At 42.0% G+C, this 20,919-nt stretch overlaps 1 long non-coding RNA gene across 3 annotated transcripts in view; it reads right to left on the reverse strand.

Moving 5' to 3' along the window:
• LOC139828951 (uncharacterized) overlaps positions 1–20,919 on the reverse strand; it is a 71,315-nt gene that overhangs the window by 28,987 nt on the left and 21,409 nt on the right. For all 3 annotated transcript variants that reach the window (XR_011741100.1, XR_011741099.1, XR_011741098.1), the window contains exons 2-6: positions 3,757–3,939; positions 2,668–2,922; positions 2,145–2,230; positions 1,717–1,933; positions 1,255–1,471 (exon numbers count right to left, since the gene is read on the reverse strand). This is a non-coding gene — a long non-coding RNA (uncharacterized lncRNA). The remainder of the gene's footprint in view (positions 1–1,254; positions 1,472–1,716; positions 1,934–2,144; positions 2,231–2,667; positions 2,923–3,756; positions 3,940–20,919) is intronic.

The raw sequence follows: 20,919 nt of genomic DNA on the forward strand, positions 1-20,919 counted from the left end.
GATTTCTTCGGCTCCTCCAGCTCTGACGCACATCTCTCTTGCATTATGTTCCCTGATTAAGGCCACCTGAAGCCTGAAACAGTGTCTGAACATAACACAGTGCTCTCTTTTCATGACGAGCGAACAACATACTCCGGGTATTTCTTGCTTGCAGATGAACTTGGCCATCACACTAAGGAGATTGAAGCAAACAGAGCCAGTCTGTCAACTAGAACACTTTGCCTGCTGCCTGCTCTGGCTGTTATTTTACATAGGTCTAAAATTAAAGGTCAAACACCAACTGGCACAGGAGTCTTGTGGCTACCCTTAGAGAAAATCTGACACCTTTCCTAACTGTTTCCCACTGCTCTCTACTGCTTGTCCAGGGGTAGGGGAAGTAAAGACTGCCTCACAGCTCCCCAGTTTGGTTGTTCTTCTTGGTTTTGTTTGTTTTTTTCCACAAAGCAAACATGAGAAAACAACAACAACAAAAGTTCTTCTGGAGTTTAATCAAAGGGACTGCAAGAGGTGCAGTACTGAGTAGCATCAGGCACAATTTGGAGCAGGTTGTTGGTTTTGGCTTCCTGAGGCTTTCATTCCCCTTAAACTGACATGACAGATGTCCAGCAATGCATTCTCATCTCTGCCAACTCCAGTGTCAGTCCTTTTGACTCTGAACTTTAGAATCTTTTAGCAAACCAAAAGTGTAATTGCATTTGTATGTAAGGTCACCCTGCCACCTTGCAGTGCCAATACATCTGTGCCAAGCTGGTGAGACAACCCCACCACAGCTTTACCATCACTCAGCTGTTCCTTTTGCTGCATTACAAGAAGATAAACCCTGCACAACATACCAGAACCCTCCCCCATGACCTGGCATTCCCTATTAATGCTGGGTTAGGAAGAGGGCTGTCACTGACGTTGCCATGAACTGGGCTTTAAGACAGCAATTGGGTTGTTGTAGTCAAACCCTTCACACAGGGGTGAGTCTGCCCATCTCTGTCCTCAGCTCTTCCTGTTCTCCAGGCTGAGACACCAACCCAAGCAAACCTACTGGTCCACAAAGATGAAGTATTCCTTCTTTCCCATCAGAAATCACTGAGGAGCAGAAAGCATTTATCAGGACTAAATATAAGTATTTACTTTGTACATGAAGGATGAGATGGGGATCAGCTGCTCCAACAGCAGGTACTGCAGGTTACCTGTACCCAGATGGGCAGCCCCTCTGCTGGGGCAGAAGGAAAGAAATGTGCTGAGAGGTCACTGCTTCCTTACCGCAACAGTCACTGCTTCACATGCCCTCTGTGCCAGCAGGGCCAGAGAACCCTGGGAGAGTTTGGGTTTCCTTCCACTCCTCATTCCTTCATCCCTGGGGCACCAAAGTCCTCTCTTGGATGTTCTTCTGTCAATGCATATGAGACCGCTCAGAGAGGTAAGTAGAAATTGTCCATCTGGCCCTCAGGGGCTACAGTTTGTGGGAAAAGAGTACTTGCTGTGAAAGGGTGAAAGAAAAAATTATTGTAATGTTTCTGAGCACCAGAAGACACTATTGAGCTGATCTTGCTGCCTCACGTTTATCTTTTGCACCAGAAAAACATTTTTCTTCTAGGTCTAAAAGCTACTAACCAGAGACATACAGTATGGAAAAAGCCAACCATCAATGGCCACCAGAATACATAAATATATACACATTTTTAATCTCAGCTGAGGACTGAGTACACTGTTCTTCATACATACCTTGAACTCAGTTTGGGTTCACACATGCATCATCTCCATCCTGTCACTTTATTCCCTGCAAAAGGTTCCTGGCAGCATCAGCGAGGGTTTCAGCTCCACCACAGTGCTCTGGGAAGTTCACACTGAGCCTGGAGTGCTGCTGTAAGGGCTGTGAGAAGATGAGGTTTTCCCATGGACTTGTTACTATTCCATGTCTGCACCCAGCTGGAGCCCAGAGCTGCAGAGAGGAAAAACAGGAACCAATGTATTTATTGTTTTAACCCTTCACCTTCCAGGAAAAAAAAAAATACATACAAGAGTAATTGTGTGTGGTTTGAGGTGAAATTTGGGCAAAAGCTAAAGAAATGTGAAGGGAGGAGCAGCAAGTAGAAAATAAGACAGAACAAAGAATTGGTATTTTCTAGAGTATTCCAATAAAACTGTATTACTTTGAGTCCTGTATTGATCACATTGGCTGACAGATCTCATACGCTGCTGTGCTGTAACTAGATCTGTCCTGAATTTGTCCCTGCCCCTGTGGAAGAAGGAAAAATTGTTAGAGATGGGGAGGATAAGGGGCACGTCCTCATTCGAGGCAACTCATTCGTCAAGACAAGAAATCCATGCAAAGCTAGTGACATTCAGAGGCTCAAGGGATGTGTGAAACCAAAGGTGCCTCCAGGCACAGGCATAAGAAAGTGGCTCCAGATTCTGCACTTGGCTGCAGCATATTAACAAATTCCAGCAGCCCCAAAACACTGTAAGGAGAGGGAGTCTGAGTGTTTCAGCTAAGCAAAAATACACTTATGTAGTCAATAACTCCTTTCATCCAGGCATCTTAGCTAATACACATATAGAAAACATCACACTCCAAGTTATAAAATTGATGCAGGAAAGTTAAGTGACAATATCTAAAGGCTCCCCAGCAAGTTCTCAGAGCTGAGGAGGGAGCACAGACTGGTAGTCACTTACCTGTGGCAATTAGCCAACTCAAGACCCATACCTTCTGCTCAGCAGTCTTATACTGTAATGGAGAGATACCAGAAGCATCCTCAAGCACCACAGTGCTGCCTGGCTGAAAACACAGTAGAAAATAAATGTTTTCTTCTTCTTCTTTTTTTTTGTTTTTTGTCCCCCTTAGCAGCTTATCACACTCTGTGATGTGCTCTACTGATGGGTCAAGCAGAGCAGGAAAGATTCTCAGCACTTCCTCTGCAAAAGGGAAACCTAGAGGAACAAAAGAGATGCTGATCTCTTTCTCATACTTACCTTTCCCATTGTATTTTCTAGTACATAGCTATTGTTCTAAATGAACTCCTGAACTGCTGAAAGACTAATTAATTTCCTACATGTCCCTAAAGGCTTAAAAGGAAAAGGTCTTCAAAAATGTCAAAGAATCACAGAATGTTAGGGATTGGAAGGGACCTCGAAAGATCATCTACCCCAATATCCCCGCCGGAGCAGGAACACCCAGATGAGGTTACACAGGAAGGTGTCCAGTTGGGTTTGAATGTCTGCAGAGAAGGAGACTCCACAACCCCCCTGGGCAGCCTGTTCCAGTGTTCTGATACCCTCACTGTGAAGAAGTTTCTTCTCATATTTAAGTGGAACCTCCTGTGTTCGAGTTTGTACCCGTTGCCCCCTGAAATAACAGAGGGGAAATTTCATCATATGCTGTACACTTATTTTCAATCTGCTGTTCAATTTAAGTGCTGTCTGAGCACAGCAGGACCCAAAGGATGTGCACCATGAGCTGTGTTCACTATATCCAGTCTCAGACTGGACCCAGACCATAGGACTGCACAGCTGATGTGCTCCCATGCCTCACTATGTGGCCAACCTGCTGGAGCCCCAGCCAAGGTGGTGGCCACCTAAATGACTCTTGTTTGACAGCAGGCTTGTCAAAATCAGGGTTAGAAAAGCAGAGCTATGGGTGTGGAACATAGAGGATGGTTTACATAATATCCCCACTTTCCTAATTGCAGTCTCCTCTTAGTGGCCAAGATCATCCTGACTTTAGGTATTTTACTCAGTGACAGACACTGACACACTTGCTTTTACCTCCATAAAAATCAGTTATCCTCAGAAATGCAATTCAGGAGCAGGAAAGAACACTGCAGCATCATCATCTCCTGCAAGTCCCACCACTGCTCCAGCTGCAGGGATCCTCTGAATGATCCAGCAATCTTCATATCGCTTTTCTGTGACTGCAGTGAATCTTGTTGCACAGACAGAGGGTCACCACTGGAACGCAGATGTGGGTAGAGGAAAGTATGAGAAGGAAAAAAAGGTCTCTCTCCCCCCCAACACTGGTATCTGATAGAGAAGAAAAACAGGAAGAAGGATGCCAGCTGTTTGGATAGCTGTTCTCAGTTTAATGTTTCTTCCAAGGTAAATATACTCTCCTAAAGGAACAAGATTATAATAGGGTCTGTAAAAATTTGCCTCTCAAAGCACTGGAAAACCCAAAGTACTGCATCCTACCGCCAGGAAAGAAAGGCAAAGATATAAAATGTTCCTTGAGGGCTAAAATATATTACGACCTGACAGGAGGAGAGACACCCCACACAGCCAGGGAAGAGTCATTGCAAGAAGAGCCAACAACAATTACTGAGGTGATGTCTCAGTCTGTAAGACACAGGACTAGAGAAAAGCTTGGAGAACAAGTTTACTCTTACTTTGCAAGAGAGAACTCACCCCTTCAGTGTGCTCCATGAGACTGTTGGCAACCTACGACTAGACCAGACTGGCAAAGGTCCACCACTGTTTATACAACCAGCTAGCCAAGGGCCTTGCTACGGGGACCGAAGGCATTTATTGCTGTGCAAGGTCAGCCCTTTCACCACTGCAACAACAGACAAGCTCAGAACCCAAATTCTCTCCTAGCACCTATAGGCAGCAAAGGATTTAACTGGAAAATGCTGATCCCTTTTAATAAGATGACCTTGTTGGTCTGTACTTTACTAGTTTTAATGAGCCTGCCTGCAAGGGTTGATTGATTTACTTGCCTGGTGCTCTTAGACTCAAATTTGTTATAATTAAGTTGTTAGTTAAAGAAGCTTGCCTCGCTTGCCATCTCTGGTTCCTCGGCTCATTATTATTAGACTCTCACAACCATCTCCCCCATCATTCCACATCTAGAAATTAATGAGAGATTGGCAACGCCGCTTCTCTCCTCTCAGCCCCCCTCCCGCACGCCATCCCTGCAATGGTTACTTTGGCAGGAGAGGGGCATGAGCAAATGGAAAGGCAAGGACAGAGGACGGGTTTCTGGGAGAAAGCAAAGCGCCTGACTCACAAAACCACTTGGACTGGAGCGAGCACAGCCAGGGCAGCCTTCCAGATCCCCACACTGCCCGTTTTCACGGCACTCGAGGGCAAAGAGCTGAGTGGATGGTGACGATGCACAGAGTCTGGGCAGATTACTACAGGCTGGAGCAGGGAGGACTGGAGAGTCACGTTTTTATTTACTTAAGCAGTAAAACAGCTGTTTCTCCCTACTCTTGTCTTTATAATAATGGGGCATTATACTCTCAGTGCAATAAAAAGCTCGCACTTGCACGATTACATCACATCACCGCGCAGCCAGGGATGAAGGATCCGCTCAAGAAGAGCCAACAACAATTGCTGAGGTGATGTCTGCGAGGCACAGACCTGGAGAAGACATTGGACAGAGATGGCTCATGGTTTACAAGTTCCACCAGAGGCCAAGGATGGCAAATTCAAGCCTCTTTATGCTTCATTTCATTCCAGGGATGCAGTCTAGAGCCTTTATCTATTGGGGAGCATCTCACTCCCAGCTCTATGTTGTGTTACCCACAGAGCCTCTTGTTTCTCCAATGGCATTGTGTTTTTTTCCACAGAGCTGACAGGTGCATGATCTTATCAATGCTGTGCTCAGCCAGGAGATACCTCTCTGTGGAGGGTATGTGACATCCAGATTATAAATTCCTTTAGGCATACACTGTATTTTTGCTGGTCTGCTTGAGTTATCCCTACCATAATGCAATCTTAATCTGTGATTAGATTTCTTAGGCATTACAGCAAGCGAATAACAAGATTTTATTGTTACAATAATAACAACTTTATCTGCACAGACTTGAGCATGTTTTAAACAGCTTTTAATGAGACTATCAAGTCATTTTCTTTCTTTTTCGTCATCCCTTGGAGATGGGGTTGAAGCAGAGTACCTGGTCCAAACTGTCTTCCTGACATTTCCACCAGTCTGGGACTTGTTCAGCAATAGTCAGTAATGAAAGCTCCCCACCTGTACACTATCCAACCAGATTGCTGCTTTTATTAATAGCTGCATCAGAAAAGTCCATCCTACATATATACCTCCTTTCAAGCACTTGATTAACTCTTCATAGAGCCTTACTGCTACTAAAACCAAACAACAACAAAAAAAACCCAAAACATACACACACACACAACACCAAACAAACAAACCAACCTCCACACAAACAAAAAAACAGCCTACAGTTAGTTCTTTGTGAAAGATACACATACAGTAAGGCCGCAGCTTTTTCTTTTTTTCCAGAGGCATTTGCCCATCTTCCAACATGCACCCTATAAAGTACATGAAAGAATCAGATCTGGGAAATTGCCTGCAGAAGTGAGAAGATCAAGAAAAAGAGCCCAGGCTGAAGCCCCTCGGCATGTTTTTTATTTGGACATCCTGCTCTGAATGTGGCAATCAAGATCTTAATCCCCTTCTCTCCTACAATCTAGCCATGGGGCTACATAACCATTTTTCTGACCCTAACCAAGGTAATATTTTAATGAGACACCCTCAGCCATGATTACGTTTGCAGACACGTTTATGCACCTTTCATGAAGAGACGGAAATGATGGGAATGAGTCATGACAGGTGATGGAATGATTCAGCCATCCATCCACCTGCTTTCCATGGACTGTATCACTTCTGACTGCAATAAATTGCCCATAGAAAAATAATGGGCTGTTAAATTCCAGAACATCTCTCAAAGTCAGGGACTCATTTCTAGGATGATATTTTCAAGAGGTGGGTTAAAAACATTTGAAAACTGGAAAAATAAGAACTTTCTTATGTGTTCAAGCCCACGGCAAGAAGCAGTAGTGCTATTTAATTAATTTTTAGCTTTATGGACTTCCAAGTCAGTCCAGCTCAGATCAGGCAAAGAAATACAAAGCCACACAGGAATGCATTGCCAACAAATGCGGACAGGCAGAGTTCATAATCAGATTTAACTATCACACGTGTTAATGGCTGGAAAAGCCATAATTATGAGTTCATTTCTGTGCTTTATGAGATGTATTTACATGTTAATGACTATGACAAGTACAGGAATCAGTCTGGAAATGAAGACGTGTCTGCAGAGAGGTAGTGAGGTATGACCGGTCTGATAATGTGCTAAGGACAAAGTCATCAACAAGAAGGAGGAGGTGTTATGGTCAATTATGTGATGAATATTCTGAATTGTAGCAGCTTTTATGGATGACTCTTCTGATTCAAGATGCAATTTTGTGAGAATGCTATAAAAAGTAGTCAGAAGTAATTAAAATTATCCTGACCAGTGAAAGAGAGTCTGTGAATTATTTAGTCGAGGGGAGGCACTGGCCCAACCTTTCTGGGAGTCAAAGAGGACTTATGTATTTGCAAGGGAGTAGCAAAACATTCTTGATGTTTACAAATGGGAAAAGAAAAAAATAAAAAAATCCAGAAAGTAATCCCTTTAAAATGGGTAGTGATGGGTAGTGGTTCAAAATTCTCTTATACCATACCTGAGGTTATTTTTCAAGCCCTTCATAGGGATACTCTATTAAGATTCTAATCTTGCTGCAGTAGCCTGCTTACTGACTCAGGTCTCCTCATCTTCCTCTTGTGCCAGGAGAAGTCATCAAATAGTGCTGTTGTATTTCTTTTAACAGCATGTCCTACCCAAGAAAGAGCAGCAGAAAAGATCATGGTGCACCTTGGTGCCTCCTTCAACCAGCTTCGATATTCTTCATTTATCAACTGCAAAGTTTCCCTGAAGATGTGTCTGATCAGCACCTCTCAAAGCCCCTTAAAAATCTCTCATCTCAGGGCAGGGTTTAGTCTTTGCAGTTATTCAGTGAAATCTTCCCTCTTCAGTGGTAGCTTTCATTTGAAGACAACACATCCATCTAGCCACTGTCCCCACCATCCACCACTATCGTTGTTAGGTTTAGGTCCAATTCAGCAGCAGAGATTTTCTGCTGACTCCGCTGGAAGCAAATTTTATCTGTAGCAATGCTTTATTTCCATTCTGTAGCACAGGTCCTGCTGTAAGCCTGAAACATCCTCCTTTATAAGATATTTTCAAAGCTCACTTGAAATCCCTTTAATCTTAGCCTGTGCAGAAATAAAAGTCCACTCTGTCTTTCCCTGACTAGCTGAAAAGCATCCTCACCAAGAGAGTTCGCATTAGTCTCCCACAACACATGTAACTGAATTACGCTTTCAGAAAGTTGCTGTATTGATCTCTCCACTGATAAAAGAAGGCAAGTTTAAAGACATTTTTTTACTGCTGACATGACTGCACAATAAGCAGGATAGGATAAAAAACATGTTCACCCTTGCTAGCAGACAAAGGGAATCCCTTGACTACTCCCACAATGGAGAAAAGCAGATACTAATGTAAAACCAATGCATTAATCATGTTTGATTAAGTAAACAGCAACTTTACTGCTGTGGTGGCCACGTGCCATTTGTAATATAGACTCTCTGGTCTGGTTAAATGAAAATTAAATTGAGCTAAACTAGCAACTCTGCTGTCTGCTTCCAGGCAGATCCAAGGGGGGAAATTCAGTTAAAGGTAGTTGTTTATCTTTCCAACCTAGCTGAAGTTAGTTTATATATTTGTATTTACACATAGGTATGTATATTAATAACAGATTATATTAATGAAAATGTAGGGTTGAACTAATAAAATAAGCATGGGGAGAGGAGGGGAGGATCAGATCCCATCCCAGGAATATTTATGGGACAGAGAGATTGTGCCAACTTCGTGGTCAGCTGCCTAAACTGTACTGTGTCTTTAATCAATGCATTTATTATAAATTCCCCCAGCACCTTGAATGGCGCAATTACAGCCCCAACTCTGACAGATCAGAGCAAGCCAGTATCTATACCCAATTCAAACTTGATCCAAAATCAAGGGGTTGCTCTGCCCACAGACACGCTTATCCTTTCCTCCTCCAGTCATTCCTCTGTGACCTCCACACTGGTGGCACCAGCGCACCCAGCAGAGGGCTTTTTGTTCACACGTAGTGGTCTTGATTATTTCTGCTGCAATGAAGGGAAGACACACTGCCCAACCAGCATGCTGGGTTAGCTAATGAAATAGTTTTGGGCTTCAAAACAGGTTGAAAAGAACAACTAACATCATATAAATAAATAACCTTATTGGAGAGAAGAAAGAAAAAAGCCTGGTTGTGGCATCGCTGCTAAATAATTTCAGCCTCTCCTAAAATTGCAGTTTTCTGCCAATTTTTTCCCCTCTTCACGTACATTCAGTTAAAGATGCTGCAAGATAAATTGCAAGACTTCTATCAAGCTTTTCTTCATCTCTCCCCCTCCTATTTCTACCCTGGTAGCATCGCCCTGGGAAAGGAGCTCTGATATCAGGCTGAGAGAAAGTCAATAGCTGACAGCAAGGAAATAATCTGAGCCATTGATCGTCACTTCAGGCTTCAGATTCAATACAAACCAAAGGGGAGACACACACTTATAAACATACACACAAAAGGGAGTAAATATATTAACTCCTGGTGTGCTACAAAGACTAGGAATTGCTAGTATGATTGATGAGCACAAGAAACACTGAAAAAGATGCACCCAGCAAATGAAGAACTTGCATACTAAGTCATTAAAAATATATCTCAAAAGGCAAAGTCGAACAAAATATTCATCTCTAAGGATATTTTCTATTCAAATGTCCCAATTCCAATGGTAATATACAAGATGAAATACTCTCAGAACTGGCCTATTTCACGTCTGCCTAACTGCAAAAGTGACAAAAAGTAATTTTTGACTGATACTCATCTCCTGAAGCAAGCTGAAGTCTCTTACCCAGGTTACTTACCAAAAACATTGAAAGGAAAAGAGTTCAGCTCTGTGAAAGGATGTTGATAGCACGTTTAAGCTTGTCAAGGGTGCGCTGATCCTTGGCAACAGATTTTTCCTGGAAAACAGCTACATCACCCAAGACAATGTGACTCATTTTTAAAGGTAGTATTTTCTTTTGCAACCCTGTTTTACGATTTTTATCTAATCCAGTAGTGCAGCCTTTACATTGCATAATGTCAATCCAAATATTTTTAACAGCATACACAAGGGGGGATATCTTTAATGTCAGCTATAATTTATTATTACTTACATAAAAAGTAGTTGTGTTTTAACCCACCTACAGAACTCTTCTTATCAAGTCTAATAGCTTAATATATAAAATGCACCATGAAGATACTTCTGAAGTTGAATCTTCTATTAATTTGGACCACGACTGCAAAGCACATACTAAATTAATCACTGAGGGACATATCTAGAAAAGCCCAGGGATTTAGCTAAGAGGTTCTGATATACTTTAAGTTTTTGTATAAGGAAAAAAAGTCTCTCCTGTAATTCTTCCTGCTTCAGACTATAGTATAAAGGAAGAATAAGCATGTCTTGTTTCTGCAACAGCATTTACATAAATAATCACCTATATTCTGACTGAAATTGAGAGATAATTCCATTTCGGGTAAATATTTTCCCCATGAGAGGTAGGTTGCTGGCAGTATGTAAGGAATCGTACAGACCAAGCAGCAAGCAACGTGAAATCCTTCAAAGCTCTTCCAACACTCGGAGGATGCAGATGCAGAAAAACGACAGCAGCCAAGGGATGCTCTTGCATGCACCCAGCACCAAACCAAAGCACTTTCAGGTTCCTTCCCAGCGATTAAGCCTTCAGTGCTCAGGATTAAGTCCTGCACTCAGCTTCACGGTCAGCCGTAGATGTGCTGCTCTTTTCCCTCCTCAGCTCCAGATTCCCCCACTCTGGGACACTCTTCAGTGCCCGGACATTTCCAAAGAAATCTGGATACAGGCCTAGCCCTTTCTCTTACAACAGAGATTCAATTAAATCCCACTTTCCAAAATGATCTGTGGATGCATCTGTGTGGAACTGCCTCACCTGTGCTACTAATAACACCTGAAATTGAAAAAGATCATGAGTGATATTCTTGGCAGCGTTAATCACACCACCTTATTGACATCAACTTATATTATACTGATCTACACCATCTGGTCCCAAATCTAATTTGCTTTTCACTGTCTACTTGCCAGAGGTTTACTTTCAATATTTTTCTGAGCTGGTGGAATGAGAAAAGGCTGGTCTGCTTCATTTTTAATTTGTAGTCCAGTCGCCTCCTGTCAGCTTCACTCTGCAAGTCCTGCCTAGCATAAATTTGCTCTATTTCTGATGCAATCAAGACTTATTTCTCCCATTTAACAACAACAACCAAAAAAACATTAAAAATAAGTAACTTCACATTTTCACAGACCAGACCTTCACGTTATGTTTAAGAGGAAAGGAAAACATCCTAAAGGTCTAACATGAGACACAATTTCCATCCCCTCGATCTTGGCAGCTGTAGGTTGTCTAACTCTGATTGAGCGTGTTGGCTTCTGCGTGAGAGACAGATGTTATCTGATGCAACCCCTGACACCACTAACATTATCTGCAGGTTGAACCTTATGGATATCCAGGCATCAGGGATCCATTTCTGAATCACTGCCCCATGAATCCACCTCTGAAATAGTCTCTAATATCAGGAGCCTATGCACAGTTCCCTGTCTGTTCATTTTCCAATGTTATATCAAGTCTTTGAGTCCAGGATTAATTACTGGACTCCCAAATTAATGCCTGCCAGTTCATCAGCCCAGAAGAAATTTTATCCAATTGCTGTTGAATGCAACAGACATTTATAAAATGTTTCATGTGAAATAGTAATATCCGTTACATGTGAAATGCTAGGATTAGGTCCTTTTATGTGTACCTGAAGAGATTACAGAATAGCTATAATATATTAAGAATTCATTCTCTTCCAGCATTTCTTTACCAAAAAAGCCACAAACCTTCTATTTATAGATTTTATAATTGCTAAATCCAGAATTAAGCAGACCTGTTCTTCAAGACTAACTCAACCTTTTTCTTACAAATCTCCATCTTTTTTGGCTATAATTATGTGGGTTGACAACTTTATGATCCCCAGTGCATTCCAACTCTCCTTCTGTAGGATATTATCAGCCCCTATGTTAGCTGAGTCTTTCCTGTCAAAATGAGCTCATGCTATAAGAGTTTAAGTAAACTAGATCATCTTTATTAAAACGAGGAGCAACCCCACGAAGGGGTTCTACGTCAAGTAGCAGGGGACAGCAACCTCTTCAGTTCACAGTCCCCAGCAGAAGAACAAATGTAGAAAATTAGCAGTTCTGTGGGTTTTTTTAGAGCATGATTCATCTCCCAGTTATATGACTCATCTCCCAGTTCCAGCCTTCTGCTTGTATGTTATCATTTCCAATTCACCACAACCTACCAAGCCAACCTCTGCCCCCTGCCACTTCATCCTCTCAGCAAGAATCCATTTGAAGAAATAAAAGAGCCACCCTCATAACCCTAGACATGCTCTACAGTACAATTTGTCTTTACAATACTGTTTTAATGACACAAGTGCTTAAGCTGGGCATGTAAATGCTTTCCAAGGATTAAGACGTCAGGATCAGTACTCTGGGTCACACATTCAATTCCAGACACTTCTGTAGCATTTCACTGTGTTGTATTGATCCTGGACACTCTTGCAGGCAGGGAGATTGAAAGTATGGCTTGTACTTTTTCCAGCATGTCAAAAGTCTTCACATGGGGCATCCTGTTTTACCTTTAAAAATGGTGCACAAGAGCTCAAGGCTCATTTCCTCACTCTTGGCAAGGCAATCAATTACAGGGCTGGCCAACATGCAATTCATCTTAGCAGTATGTGGAGTGCTTGAAATGGGAGAAGAAAGTGAGTAGATGGGCTAGACAGGATTTGAATGATCTATCAGATTAAAAACAGTCTGTAAGGACACAGAGGTCAGCCTATGCTGTATTTCCAGCAGACAATGGAGCCACAGGGTATAGCAGTGGATAGGGAAGGGCATGGCCATACCACCCTTAAAACACAGCTGTGTTCATAACTGGGATGTTAAACTTGGTCCAGCAACAATTGTATGTTTCCCACCTGCTCCTGAGGTGATGTTGTGCAGGAAAGACAAGCCATATACAACCTCCTTTAAAAGCAGGGAGGTGAAATTCTATCTGAAGAAGATCCTCTCTAAAAGAGCATTTACAGACTACCTAGCTCAGGCATTTAAACATGACAGCATGAATAGGGTCCTTGGTCTGTACCTCTCCTGCTCAGCTAGCAATACCACCTTTGACTTAACACCAGTTCTGCGGAACATGAAAGACCAAGAGAATGATAATATCCTACAGTAAGAGAACCTGTTAAGTGGGATCACTGACTTTAGTTTGGCTTCAACTCAATTATTCATACCCCAGCCAAATTAATTCCTAATCTTTGGACCATCTACTCACTGAGCATTACCCAATAAACTCCGACCCTATTACACAGCCCCTCAGGGAAATTTATTTCTGACAATGTCTTAGAACCATCTATTTATTGCTTTTAGCCTCTAAGTGAAGCCCTTCCAACACTACATGGTATATGCTGCTGTGATTTGGGGTGAAGACTTGAGTGTTGTGGAGAAAAGCAGGTAAAAAAAATCCCATGTCAGAAAGGGAGAGGAAACACTTCCAGGGTAATCAAAAACCAACACTCAACAGCAATGAAGTAAAACCATCCTAACAGTTCTCTCTTGGCTGAGCTGAATCAAGTATACCTTGAACAAGCATATAGCAACTAAAGTGTAAATCTAACCTTAAAATTAAGTTCTCCTGAATAATTAGCAGCCTGATTAATTATGACCTCTATTGAACAAGGTACTTAAAACAGCTGAGCAATCCCATTAACCTTCCAAGGACTGTACAGAAGATTGACATTAGGTGAATGTGTGTTGCTAGACCTTGTTGCAAAGTGAGGGTTTCACAAGTCTGTAGGTTATCTGTCCATCTTCCTAGCCTCTCAATCTTGTGAATATATGGGTGCCCACATATCTCTATGCTAGACTACTATTGCTTTTCTAGTCAAGTGGGATAGCTGTCCCTCTGTCAAAGTGAGGAAGGAAAAAAAAAAAAAGTGGATGAAAGAAAAATGTGCAGCTGAAAAGATCTCAGCTACTCAAGAGGTTTTTCCAGCAGCAAGGAAGATCTATGGTCTTCATATCCCTCTCCTAAAGGCAAGATTTCATTTTCAGATTAAAAACTTCAACACCCACTTGCTGTATGTGAACAGCAAGTTTCTCCTGTGGCTAAAATTGATAGAATGCCATATGCTATAAAAGGTTAACACCAGTACTATTGTAATCCTTGGCCACAACTTTCATTTCCTTAATTTGCTGACACAGAGTAATGTAGGGCTGTACTGTGTGAGAGAATACTAAACAATCTGAGTTACAAATTTTCTCTGAATGTCTAAGTTGACCTTTGAAGCTTTCAATAAAAATATTATTTAAAGAGAGGGGAAAAATTGTTAACATGGAAATGGAATTACAGGAACAGAACCAAATTCATTCCTTTGACTTGGTATCTGCTCATGTTTGATGTCAGCTATATAATTATACATCACAGCTTGAGTGAAAAAAAATTTTACCCCATGCTAGAAGCAGTCCACATATAAATGGTTTATTAACTGGAAAGGAATCGATGACACTCAAGTGTTTGGGGGTAGGCACAATCACAGCTCTTCGTTAACGATCCAAACATCCTGCCTCTCACATATAGGCCAGATTTCTCATTTAGGGCTGTTTTACATTACTCTGGGAGCACAAAGGGAACTTTGAGGGACATTTTTATTTACATCTATCCTAGGATGCCATGCATTGCTAGAGAGGCGAAATGTGGCTTTTGTGTACATGACAACCCAGCCCATGGTATTTTAATAGGGAAAAATCTTCAAGAGGAGCTGCCAGCACAAATGAGAAGTGCTCCCTCCAGTCCCACAGCCTGTCTTCACAAATGCAGAGCTGCAGAGGTTTCCAAACTACAGATTAAACATGCCACATAAGAGGTAAGTCTGGCTATTAATATTCTCCAGACATCTCAGAACAGACAGTAGTTGACATGGGTATGCTTCCTCCGAATCCCTGTCAATTAGTGGTGCTGCTTCAAGCACAAGACGTGCATGAAATAAGGTCAGATAAAACAGGAAAAAACAAAGAAGCCAGTCCAGTGGCCCTCACAATAAGCATGACAAAAGAGTCAGGACATTGCTGGATGAACCATGTAATAGGGAAAAGCATCCACTATCCTCATTGGAGAACAAACAGCTTGAGAGTTAAGATAGCAATCTCTTCCTTTGAGCTCTTTGATAAAGGTTGAATATAATCTGCTTGATTTTCATCACAAGTTTTGCTGCTGTTTGACAAGAAGAACAAAACAAGAAAGGGAAAGAAACACACACTGGACACCACACAAGCAATGATGGAAGCAACAGTGGATTCACTGATCCAAAGCAGTATTTAATAGTTGTATTCAGTCTCTCCCAGGCAGACAGGACCTGCTTTTATAGCAAAAAGCATCTCTGTATTAGCAAAGCCTCCTCTCTTAGCTGCTCAAATCCTGGTGTTTGTCAAACTTCCCTCTAGGATCACTGATAAGACCCAGCACCACTCTTCTTCTAATGTTTGGAAATATTTTCTCCCAAATCCAGCCTGCTGCAGAAGCAATAGAGGAAACACATCTCTAAGTGAGATACTCATAGACATCCTTAATATTTGGCTTATGCCAGTGTCCATACTTTGTCACCTTTCCCTGACACCACAAGACACACACGACAGCACGGATATACACCACCACAAACCCTCTGTGCACGGACAGCTCCCCAAATCCTCCCAGCCCTACAGTGACAGATAGCAAGACAGATTTTAAAAGGACTACCGTAGTACTTAAACGCACCACAGCTTGCTGTAGCAAGACCAGCTTTTTATGGTCCAATGGTAGTTAATTTTCTAAAGGTCAAATTTTAAATGTTTATTTTGACTGGTGCCCTGCCCAATACAAAGACACTGCTATATTAATAGTTTACATATTAAACGCTCAACTCATTCTAGGAAACTGTACAGAGTTTTGCTCTATTTCATCTGGAGAGTGACTTTTCATCCCAGAAAAGGCCAGGGCAGCATCCCAGCACAGAACATCTGGTTGGCTAACACAATGGAGCACAGCACCTGCAAACACGCTCAGTGTTTGCTTTGTAACTATTTGTCCCCCTTCCGCAGAAAAATATGTTTTTAGGCTATAAAAATCCATTTCTTGCCAGGGGAGTCTGGTGTGATAATGCAGCCTGTTTGTCTTGGAAAGTCCTTGTTTCTGGGCTGTGCATGTCTAAGCTAAAATTTCTGGAAGGTGAAAGGGGGAAGAGGAGGTTTTCTTCCCTCCTTTTCCTCTCTTCATTTTTTCCTCCTAGTTTTTGCAGCTTTTTAGGCATTCTGCTGAGTGTCTAGTGGGACTGGACTGAGCCAAACAGCACAGTTAAGAAAGAACAGAGATGGATTGCAGCAAGGTCTGCGGTTTAAAAACCTATCATCTGGGGGCTAAGGAAGTACAAACAAACTAATAAAAGTAGAAAATTATGAAATCCTGGCCTTAACGCCAAGCAAAATTTCTTAATTTAAGGCTCTCCTAATGGCTGAAACCGCCACCAAGTTGGCTCTGGGGGACAATCCCTCCTCCTGCCAGATCCTTCGTTTGGAAGGGAGAAACTCCAGGATCCCAGCCAGTCTAAGGTGTTAGTGGGGGAAGGAGATTTCAGGAGGAATAAGGCCGGGGAAATGAAAAAGTCTTATAAAGAGTCCTGCCAAAAGGGACGTGCAGGATTATAGCTGAAAGTTCGAGATATATTGGGTAAGCTTCAGTCTGTTGGCCAAATTCTCCACCAGCACATATAGGCTGCAAGAATACAACTGGACCAGCTGCTGAAAAATCCACCCAATAATAAGTCAACCCAGTTGGAAAACTGGGTGAGAAATAGAATCCCACTGAAAAGCAGATACTGCTATGTTATAGTTAAGCAGTTATTAGCAGTTACCTGTGTATATTAAATAGGACAGCAATTTTAAGGTACATGAAGAAGGTAAAACTTGGCATAACCTTCACTCAAAAAGAATACAGTTTTTAAGACAGAGCTATTGAACAAGAGCTCAAGTTCAAGATGTCCCTGTGATGACCCCTTCCCTCTACACACAGTGAGCCTGGAGACCCCTCTGGTGAGGCTGGACAGCTGTGGTTCCCTGGAGGAAGAGAATGGATGGAGAGCAGGACCTGCACAGATGACCATTAGAGCCTAGAAATGAACTTTCATTAAACCACAGGATAGAGTAAGGAAGCTTCAGGAGCAGTATATCATTATCTGACAGATAGACTGACCACCCTGGGCACACCAAACTCTGCCATGACTTGCATTAAAAGGAAATACAGGGGCTCTGTTACCTCCAGGAAAGTATATCCCATGGTTTCAGTCCATGGTATGGCACCATCTCTGCTTTTCGTTGGGAGCACAAGGTCTTTTATGTGGAAGACAAAACAGATTTCCAAGTGAATGTTTACTCGGGTTCCAAATGTCACTTGAAATAAGATTCATACTGCAATTTGCAAAGATTCCACACCTCCCTAGCCTGTCTCAAGCACTCTTCTAAATAATTGTAGATAAACCAAGACACGATCAGAGCAAAGTGTCAAATGAGTTGTGACATCCATTTTCAATCAAAAATAGCAGTAATTGTAATGTGTTTAGCTCCACTGAAATATTCTGGGATTGGCAGGCTTTAGGAAAGATTCTGCGTGGGCAATGAAAGAGCTCATAGTCATTAATTCCTACCTCCTTCATGGTGTGCTTCAAACCTGCCCTAACAAACCACATCATTAAAAACAAGGAGAAGATACATTTACTGCAGTTGTAGAAATCCCACAGAGAGTACCAGCCAGAGAATCCTTTAAAGAGGGCAAGGACAAAAGAACTGCCTTTTTAGCCTTCTTTGAAACCTCTCTCTTGTTGTGCCCCTGCTATCTTCCAGTCTTCCCATCCCCTCATTCTCAAGAGGCGGGAGGATGAAGGAGGAACTGACTTTTCACTTTCCAGCTCCTTCCTGAGCATATCTGCTGTTCGTCAAGCACAGACATTAAAGCGTAGCACTCCTTTGTCTTACTCTAGTGAGCATGTTTTGGAGGTCTTATAGGAAAGGTAAGTACATGTGTCTGCAATACAGCCATTTTTCATAACAAGAAAGACATTCTAATTGAATAACATAAATCAGGTATCATTATTTATACAGACAGATTCCCCAAACTACTGGCTGAAAGAAAGATGAAGGGGAAAAAATAGTTATCCCTGTAACAAAAATGAGTTAATGATATATATTTCCTTCTGGTAACATTTTTCAAATCAGAAGTTTGCACAGAATTGGTTTTGACCTGTAACTGAACCATCCTCAACTTCCCAAGGACAGAAAACATAGTTAAGGATTTCTTTCTGCTTCTTCCTCGTATCATGAGAAAGCGAAGAAGCCCTGGTCACCCCAGGCCTTTACACATTACAGTACAGACACAGAATAAACCGACTTCTCCTGATGCACAGCATTTGCAATCCAAGCAAACTGGAATAAAATAAAGCAATTCTCACTAAAATATCTTGTATAAAGCGCAGTCTAGAGATGTAATGAGGTGTATAAATTCAAGAGCATCTACTCTCACTGGTGCCGTTTTAGTGAATTGTCTGTATTTTAACTATTGAGTCATGTCAAAGTATGCCACACAAGGGAAAATTGCTAGCTAAGCAGGTAAAGAAAAAGAGTCTTATTCAAAATGCTGTGATATTTAGATGAGTGACTATATAGTGTTACAGCATAATAAAAATACATATTTTTGGCTAACGTAAACACACTTCTATCTTTTCACTGCAGTACTACTATCTGCAGATCCTTAAGCAGATGGACACTATAGGTATTTTCACCGTGTACCCAGGTGCAAGTTTTGGCAAACAGTCAACATGTGCAGCTTTCTGAATTTCAAAACTCCCCCAACCTGCATTATTTCCACTTGTGATTTTAGTTTTAAGTCTCCCAGCCAGAATAAAACCAGCCAAACATTTAAATGTAAACTCCTCAAGTTGCCTCATCTCTGTTATTTTCCAGTGAGGTGTGGAAAATAATAAACTCCTGTTTCTACTGGAGCCATGTAGAGATAGAAAGCTTTCATATCCCCAGCCTCAGGCAAAGCCGCCAGACCAAGCTGGAATTATTAACAAAATCCATGGGCCAGGAGACAAGGTGGGGCAAGAACATCAGAGCCCTCAATGTTCACTTTGATTCACACAGTCTAAGGTCAAAATTTATTTCCCTTACTGTGTTGGACACAAACGTTAGCAGATACTTTGGCATCACTGGGACAACAGCATTTTGAGGTCTCTGCAGCTGCAGGAGGTACTCGTGAAAGGATTCATCTCCCACAGCAAGTGCAATGATCTTAATAGACTTTAATGTAGAGAAAGCAGAGAGGAAGGAGTTTTTGACCAGCACATACGGTGTTAGGGGATTTCTGCTAAAGAGATTCCCTTAGGAGGGAAGAGGGGAATGGCAAGTAATACACATAACCATATATCTCCACACAAGAGATGCATGAGGTAAAGATGGAAGAGGAGAAATCCCTTACATGTTATTGGTGTGATCAACATTACCTGATGGATTCCTTCTATTAAATTCTTTCTCCTACACCTCCCCATGCACACTTTGAGCTGCCCCCATGTTGCCAACCCAAACCGAGACACTCAGAGGTGCTCAAAATCCTGCAACAGTAACTGAGGCAATTTCAGCCAGAAGAAGAATAACGTGCACGTCCCTGGCCTTCTCATCCTTATCTCCTGTGCTCCCAGTCTACACTTCCAGCTCTTAATGTGGACCTGGAAAATCTGGTGATGATGCACAAACCAACTGGGACACAAACCCTCCATTGCTTCCTTCATGGAAAGAAACAGATGTGTATATTAAATAGTCAGAAATCACCAGACACAAGGACAGGAGCAGGTCCATTCAACTCCAGTTATGTGAAGTGCAAGTTAACAATGTTAACTCCTCCTACATTCCTCAGTAACGCAGAACATTTATCACTAATAGTGTAACAATAATTAGTAGTAATGAATTCCCCTGGCTGCAGAAGCAGCCAAGTGGCACAGATAGAAAAAAAAATTCCCCCGGCTTGTTAAAACTGCAAATATATCCAATTTAAAAACAATTATTATAATATTAGTTCCTAAAAGACATTTTTCTGATTCCATCTGCACAAAGAATGAAGTATTGAACATGAAATTCACATCTTTCCATTTTTCAATGGTATAGGAAAAAGGTTAAACAGATCCAGCAGTGAAATTCTACCTAGGCCTGTCATTTGACCAGTAGAGAATGCTGATATTAATATTTGCAGTGATCCTTCGGCTCTGAGCTTTCTACCCTACTCATATCACATTCCTTCTAAACTCCCTGCCTTGCTCCCTCCAGCTAAAAGGGCAGTTGCTAATCTATTTATGCAGGGCTGACGATGAAGGCAACCAGACCATCCTCAGACAAAAAACAGCTAAGGGTTTTTATGGCTCAAAGCCCCAATATGGCATGTTGGATGCTGTTGGAAGGCATCTGCAGCATGGGCTGTATTCTGTTCCTCCTGAACCCCAGCCAAGCGTCATGAGCGTCTGCAATTAATGAGCGAACCGAGGATCCTAACAAGGCTCTTGTCAGGCTGAACAGCACACACAGTTTGTTCTTGCTGCAGCCTCTAAGGGTGGTTACTGGATGCTGAAAGGCCATACTGAGCCAAAGGTGCTCACAGAAAATGGGGAGGGAAAAAGAAAGCACAAAACTCTATTCCCTGTGCCCTGCCATTTCATCTTTCTGTGCCTCCCTCTATCTGTAAAGTCAAGGTGATGCTGCGCTTTCCAGAGAGGTGCAAGGAAGCCACTGGTGCCCGCAACCTCGATGAGTTCTTTTGACAGCAGGTACAGAATAATAAACTCAACTGCCACATGTCTTGAAGCTCCTGT

This window comes from Patagioenas fasciata, chromosome 12 (assembly GCF_037038585.1).
Source record: "Patagioenas fasciata isolate bPatFas1 chromosome 12, bPatFas1.hap1, whole genome shotgun sequence".
Lineage (NCBI taxonomy): Eukaryota > Metazoa > Chordata > Aves > Columbiformes > Columbidae > Patagioenas > Patagioenas fasciata.